We start from the raw sequence: 7500 nt of genomic DNA, 5'->3' as shown, positions 1-7500 counted from the left end.
AAGGATGACGTTCGCACACCGGGAAGTCGAGTGCCGGGCCGCCGAAAGCGAGCTCGGGGCCCCGGTTTGTCCGTCCCACCCGGAGGCCCATATCTCCGGAAGGCACAGGCCGATTTCCTCCGGGTATGGCTCGTTGTGTGCGGCCGGACGAGGCGCAGCGGACGGTACCGAGCACTCGGAGGTCGGGCGCTGCCCGCCGGAGGTACAGCGAAAGGCTGCAAACCACTTTCCGCCTGGTAACTCGGCGTCTGTGAGACCGACCGACTCCGCTTTACCGCCGGAGCTAGAGTGGGGCAAGGGGCACCGTTGGGTACTGGAACGATCACGTTCGCACACCGGGAAGTCGAGTGCCGGGTCTCGAAACGGAGCCGGGTCGGCCCAGTTTAAAACGGAGAAGAGAGTGCTGCCCTCTGCGGGTGAAAACCTGGAAGTACGTTGGTTAATGATTTCCAGTTCACCCCGCTTGGTCAGGCCCACTCGGAGGCGGATAACTCCGGAACGCCGAGGCCGATTTCCTGCGGGTATGGCTCGTTGCGTGCGGCAGGAGGCGGCGCAGCGTACGGTACCGAGCACTCGGAGATGCGGTGCTGCCCGCCGGAGTGACAGCGAAAGGCTGCGCACCGCTTTCCGCCTGGTAACTCGGCGTCCGTGAGACCGACCGACTCCGCTTTAGCACCGGAGCTAGAGTGGGGCAAGGGGCACCGAAGGGTACCGGAACGATCACGTTCGCATACCGGGAAGTCGAGTGCCGGGCCGCTGAAAGCGAGCAGGGTGCCACCGCTCGGGGCCCCGGTTTGTCCGTCCCACCCGGAGGCCCATATCTCCGGAAGGCACAGGCCGATTTCCTCCGGGTATGGCTCGTTGTGTGCGGCCGGACCAGGCGCAGCGGACGGTACCGAGCACTGGGAGGTGCGATGCTGCCCGCCGGAGTGACAGCGAAAGGCTGCGCACCGCTTTCCGCCTGCTAACTCGGCGTACGTGAGACCGACCGACTCCGCTTTACCGCCGGAGCTAGAGTGGGGCAAGGGGCACGGTTGAGTACCGGAAGGATGACGTTCGCACACCGGGAAGTCGAGTGCCGGGCCACCGAAAGCGAGCTCGGGGCCCCGGTTTGTCCGTCCCACCCGGAGGCCCATATCTCCGGAAGGCACAGGCCGATTTCCACCGGGTATGGCTCGTTGTGTGCGGCCGGACCAGGCGCAGTGGACGGTACCGAGCACTCGGAGGTCGGGCGCTGCCCGCCGGAGGTACAGCGAAAGGCTGCAAACCACTTTCCGCCGCCTCCCTCCGCGGGCGTGAGACCGACGGTCGTCGGGTTTGTTTCCGCGGCTAGAGCAGGACGAGGGGCAGCGAACGGTACCGGAAGGAACCCGGTCGCACACCGGGAAGTCGACTAGCGGGCCGCCGAAAGCGAGCACGGGGCCCCGGTTTGTCCGTCCCACCCGGAGGCTGATATCTGAGGAAGTCCGAGGCCGATCTCCTCCGGCTAACTCGGCGGGCAATGTGTCCCCCCCCTACCCCCCACCATCTTCGGCTGATTACCGTGGCTGGACCGGATCAAGGAGCAACGGAACCGTGCCAGAACGACGTCGGTCGGACGGCGTGAACTGATAGTGCCGAGGCCGGAAACCGAGCCGGAAATGTGCACCGATTTATTGGTCCCACTCGCAGGCCCATATCTCCGGAAGGCCGAGGCCGATTTCCTCCGGGTATGGTTCGCTGCGTGCAGCCGGAAGGGGAGCAGCGGACGGCACTGAGCAGCCGGAGGTGCGGCGCTGCCCGCCGGAGCTGCAAGCGAAAGGCTGCGCACCGCTTTCCGCTGGCTAACTCGGCGGCCGTCAGGCCGACCGACTCCGCTTCAGCACGGGAGCTAGAGTCGGGCAAGGGGCACCGAAGGGTACCGGAAGGATCACGTTCGGACACCGGGAAGTCGAGTGCCGGGCCGCCGAAAGCGAGCTCGGGGCCCCGGTTTGTCCGTCCCACCCGGAGGCCCATATCTCGAGAAGGCACAGGCCGATTTCCTCCGGGTTTGGCTCGCTGCGTGCGGCCGGACGAGGCGCAGCGAACGGTACCGAGCACTCGGAGGTGCGGCGCTGCCTGCCGGAGGTACAGCGAAAGGCTGCAAACCGCTTTCCGCCTCCTCTCCCCTCGGGCCTGAGACCGACGGTCGTCTGGTTTGCTTCCGCGGCAAGAGCAGGACGAGGGGCACCGAGCGGTACCAGAACGAACCCGGTCGCACACCGGGATGTGGAGTGCCCGGCCCAAACCCGCTACCCCCCCCCCCCCCCCCAAACACCCGAAAGCGAGCCCCGGTTTGTGGATTAAAAGTGAAGCGGCAAAGATTTGTAAAACAGCGTGAAATGATGAACCAGAAGCCCAAAGTAATGGTGGGAATAAAAGTTCCGAAATGTGAAATGGTGAACCAGAAGTTGTGTGAACTGTTTAACCCAAAGTGGCAAAAATGGATTAAAAGGGGTGAAATGATCGACCGCAAAGCAGGGCAAGCATTAAACAAAAGCAGCAGCATTTTTTAAAAAGGGACAAATGGTTTACCAGAATCCCAAAAGAATGCTCAGAGACTTAAGTGCCAAAGGGGAAATGGTTTACCAGTAGCTGGGTGAACTGTTTAACCAAAAGTGGGAAAAAGGATTAAAAGGGGTGAAATGATTAACCAGAAGGCGAAAGCAATGTGCCGCGTCAAAGTCCTAAAGGGGAAAAGGTTGACCATAAAGCAGGGAAATGATTAAACCAAAGCAGAAAAATTCAGTAAAAAGGGGCAAATGGTTAACCAGAAGTTGGGTGAACTGCTTAACCAAAAGTGGGAAAGAGGATTAAAAGGGGAGAAATGTTGAACCAGATGTCGAAAACAATGCGCGGCGATGAAGTCTGAAAGAGCAAAAAGGTTGACCGCAAAGCAGGGAAAGGATTAAACAGAAGCAGCAATATCTTTTAAAAAGGGACAAATGGTGAGCCAGAATCCCAAAAGAATGCTCAGAGACTTAAGTCCCAAAGGGGCAAATGGTTAACCAGAAGCTGGGTGAACTGTTTAACCAAAAGTGGGAAAAAGGATTAAAATGTTGTGAAATGATTAACCAGAAGGCGAAAGCAAAGTGCGGCGGCGAAGTCCTCAAGGGGAAAAGGTTGACCATAAAGCAGGGAAATGATTAAACAAAAGCAGAAAAATTCAGTAAGAAGGGGCAAATGGTTAACCAGAAGTTGGGTGAACTGCTTAACCAAAAGTGGGAAAAAGGATTAAAAGGGGAGAAATGTTTAACCAGATGTCGAAAACAATGCGCGGCGATGAAGTCTGAAAGAGGAATAGGTCGACCGCAAAGCAGGGAAATGATTAAACAAAAGCAGAAAAATTCAGTAAAAAGGGGCAAATGGTGAACCAGAAGTTGGGTGAACTGCTTCACCCAAAGTGGGAAAAAGGATTAAAAGGGGAGAAATGTTGAACCAGATGTCGAAAACAATGCGCGGCGATGAAGTCTGAAAGAGGAAAAGGTTGACCGCAAAGCAGGGAAAGGATTAAACAGAAGCAGCAATATCTTTTAAAAAGGGACAAATGGTGAACCAGAATCACAAAAGAATGCTCAGAGACTTAAGTCCCAAAGGGGCAAATGGTTAACCAGAAGCTGGGTGAACTGTTTAACCAAAAGTGGGAAAAAGGATTAAAATGTTGTGAAATGATTAACCAGAAGGCGAAAGCAAAGTGCGGCGGCGAAGTCCAAAAGGGGAAAAGTTTGACAAGAAAGCAGGGAAATGATTAAACCAAAGCGGAAAAATTCAGTAAAAAAGGGGCAAATGGTTAACCAGAAGCAGGGTGAACTGCTTAACCCAAAGTGGGAAAAAGGATTAAAAGGGGAGAAATGTTTAACCAGATGTCGTAAACAAGGTGCGGCGATGAAGTCGGAAAGAGGGAAAGGTGGACCGCAAAGCAGGGAAAGCATTAAACAAAAGCAGCAACATTTTTAAAAAAGGGACAAATGGTGAACCAGAATCCCAAAATAATGCTCAGAGACTTAAGTCCCAAAGGGGCAAATGGTTAACCAGTAGCTGGGTGAACTGTCTAACCCAAAGTGGGAAAAAGGATTAAAAGGGGTGAAATGATTAACCAGAAGGCGAAAGCAAAGTGCGGCGGCGAAGTCGTAAGGGGAAAAGGTTGACCGGAAAGCAGGGAAAGCATTAAACAAAAGCGGCAACATTTTTAAAAAAGTGGCAAATGGTTAACCAGAATCCCAAAAGAATGCTCCGAGACTTAAGTCCCAAAGGGGAAATGGTTAACCAGAAGCTGGGTGAACTGGTGAACCAAAAGTGGGGAAAAGGATTAAAAGGGGAGAAATGTTTAACCAGAAGGCAAAAGCCAAGTGCGGCGGCGAAGTCCAAAAGGGGAAAAGGTTGACAAGAAAGCAGGGAAATGATTAAACCAAAGCGGAAAAATTCAGTAAAATGGGGCAAATGGTTAACCAGAAGCTGGGTGAAATGGTTAACCAAAAGTGGCAAAAAAAGATTTAAAGGGGAAAAATGATTAACCAGAAGTCGACAACAATGCGCGGTGATTAAGTCTGAAAGGGGAAAAGGTTGACCACATAGCAGGGAAACGATTAAACAAAAGCGGCAAAATTTTTTAAAAAGTGGCAAATGATTAACCAGAATCCCAAAAGAATGCTCAGGGACTAAGTCCCAAAGGGGAAATGGTTAACCAGAAGCTGGGGGAAATGGTGAACCAAAAGTGGGAAAAAGGATTAAAAGGGGAGAAATGTTTAACCAGAAGGCGAAAGCAAAGTGCGGCGGCAAAGTCCAAAAGGGGAAAAGGTTGACAAGAAAGCAGGGAAATGATTAAACCAAAGCGGAAAAATTCAGTAAAATGGGGCAAATGGTTAACCAGAAGCTGGGTGAAAAGGTGAACCAAAAGTGGCAAAAAAAGATTTAAAGGGGAAAAATGATTAACCAGAAGTCGACAACAATGCGCGGCGATGAAGTCTGAAAGGGGAAAAGGTTGACCACATATCAGGGAAACGATTAAACAAAAGCGGCAACATTTTTTAAAAAGTGGCAAATGATTAACCAGAATCCCAAAAGAATGCTCAGAGACTAAGTCCCAAAGGGGAAATGGTTAACCAGAAGCTGGGGGAAATGGTTAACCAAAAGTTGCAAAAATGATTAAAAGGGGTGAAATGATTAACCAGGAGGCTAAAGCAATGTGCCGCGGGGAAGTCTGAAAGAGGGAAAGGTTGACCAGAAAGCATTAAACAAAAGTGGCAACATTTTTTAAAAATTGGCAAATGATTAACCAGAATCCCAAAAGAATGCTCAGAGACTAAGTCCCAAAGGGGAAATGGTTAACCAGAAGCTGGGGGAAATGGTTAACCAAAAGTTGCAAAAATGATTAAAAGGGGTGAAATGATCAACCAGAAGTCGAAAATTATGTGCGGCGGTGAAGTCTGAAAGAGGGAAAGGTTGACCAGAAAGCATTAAACAAAAGTGGCAACATTTTAAAAAAATTGGCAAATGGTTAACCAGAATCCCAAAAGAATGCTCAGAGACTAAGTCCCAAAGGGGAAATGGTTAACCAGAAGCTGGGGGAAATGGTTAACCAAAAGTTGCAAAAATGATTAAAAGGGGTGAAATGATTAACCAGGAGGCTAAAGCAATGTGCCGCGGTGAAGTCTGAAAGAGGGAAAGGTTGACCAGAAAGCATTAAACAAAAGCGGCAACATTTTTTAAAAATTGGCAAATGATTAACCAGAATCCCAAAAGAATGCTCAGAGACTAAGTCCCAAAGGGGAAATGGTTAACCAGAAGCTGGGTGAAATGGTTAACCAAAAGTTGCAAAAATGATTAAAAGGGGTGAAATGATCAACCAGAAGTCGAAAACAATGTGCGGCGATGAAGTCCTAAGGGGGAAAAGTTACCCAGAAGGCAGGGAAATGATCAAACGAAAGCAGCCAAAAAATTATTAAAAGAGGGGAACTGATGAACCAAAAGATGAGAAACGGCCCGCAGAGACTAAGTCCAAAACGGGAACTGGTGAACCGGAAATGATTAACCAAAAACTAAGTCCGAAGATGGAACTGGTAAACCAGAACTGAGTAACCCGATTTTTAAAATTAATTATAAATGGGGAAACGATTGAGCAAAAGGCGGAAATTAAGTCACAGGGACCAGGTCCGAAAGGGCAAGAGGTTACCCCGTAGGGGGCATTCGTCAACTCAATCTGAAAATTTTGGAGGCAAATCTGACCAAAATGCGGAAATCGGACCACACCGCGAGGGGCGCCATTCGACGGGGCAGGGGTAGACGCGTCGAACGGTACCTGAAGGTCCCGGCTGCGACACGTGAGTCCGGAGATATGGCCAGTCAAAGTCTGATGGGAGGTACCGAAGCCGAAAAATCGAAACGCGTTTGCGGCGATTCGGTGTCAGAGAGTCGGTCACGAATTCAAATTCGTCCCGCTGATTCGCCAATTGCCAGCCGGTTCCGGGGGGATTGGCGGGGTACCTGCAGGATAGTAAGAGGTGGCATGTCGAGACTTAGCCTGTTTACCAGACTTGTGTCTAGCGCCTCCAGGTCTGCAGAGACCGACCCGGGCTGCCGCCCAACCGACTTTTAAGCCTTTTGGGAGTGGGAATTTTTCCCATTTTTCCCCATTTTTCGGGTTTTTTGGTCGGGCTTGAAAACGGCGGCCCCGAGGCCTCCCGGGGCTGGCGGGCTTCGGCTCCCTTGCGAGAGGGTCCGAATTCCACCCGTTTAAGCCCAGAAAGGAGTTCGGAAGTCAGTCGGTCGAGGGAACCCCTTCGGAAGTCCGACGGGGATGGATTCGGCCGGCGTTTCGGATCTCCGGTCAGAGGATTCCCCCCCTGGGCGGGGGGGTGCGAGTAGCTGCCGGCAAACGGTCCCTTGCACTTGTGGCACAAAAAGTCCGAGCACAGGTTAATGAGTTGGCCGCGGAAGCCCCTATGCCGAAATGAGAAAGCCCCCGTTGCGGGGATTTAGTGACGCATCTGCGGCCGGAGGTGGGAGGCCGTCCTGCCGAATTGACACTTGTCATTCGGGCACCTAGGGATTGGTCGGGTACCCGGAGATTTTCGAGAACACGATTTTCAGAGCTTTCTCTGACAGCCCAGGTGCACTTTAAGAGTGCCTGAAAAAGTGACACTTGGCAAAAGGCTCTCAATTTCAAAGCGGAGACCTTTACAAGAGCACTCGGAAGTCACCTGTCAGCATTTAAAGCTACATCAGGCGGCAATTTTCGAACTCTTTGTCAGTCTGAAATCGTGTTGAGCCTCGACAGCGTCGGGCTCAGGCAGGAGGAGCTTGCCAGCAGAGAGAGGCTCACCATGGATTGCTGGTGGATGCTTTTCGAAAACATATACACATTATATTATAATAATATAAAGAAAAAAAAGAGTTTCTCAAAATCTCTGTGACACTTTGCAGATTTTTTTGAAAGCCAATAAAGAGAACTCTTTAACTTGAAAGTCACCTGTGCCGGCATAG

This window comes from Heptranchias perlo, unplaced genomic scaffold (genome assembly GCF_035084215.1).
Source record: "Heptranchias perlo isolate sHepPer1 unplaced genomic scaffold, sHepPer1.hap1 HAP1_SCAFFOLD_348, whole genome shotgun sequence".
Taxonomy (NCBI): Eukaryota; Metazoa; Chordata; class Chondrichthyes; order Hexanchiformes; family Hexanchidae; genus Heptranchias; species Heptranchias perlo.
Note: the sequence above shows the minus strand (reverse complement) of the source record.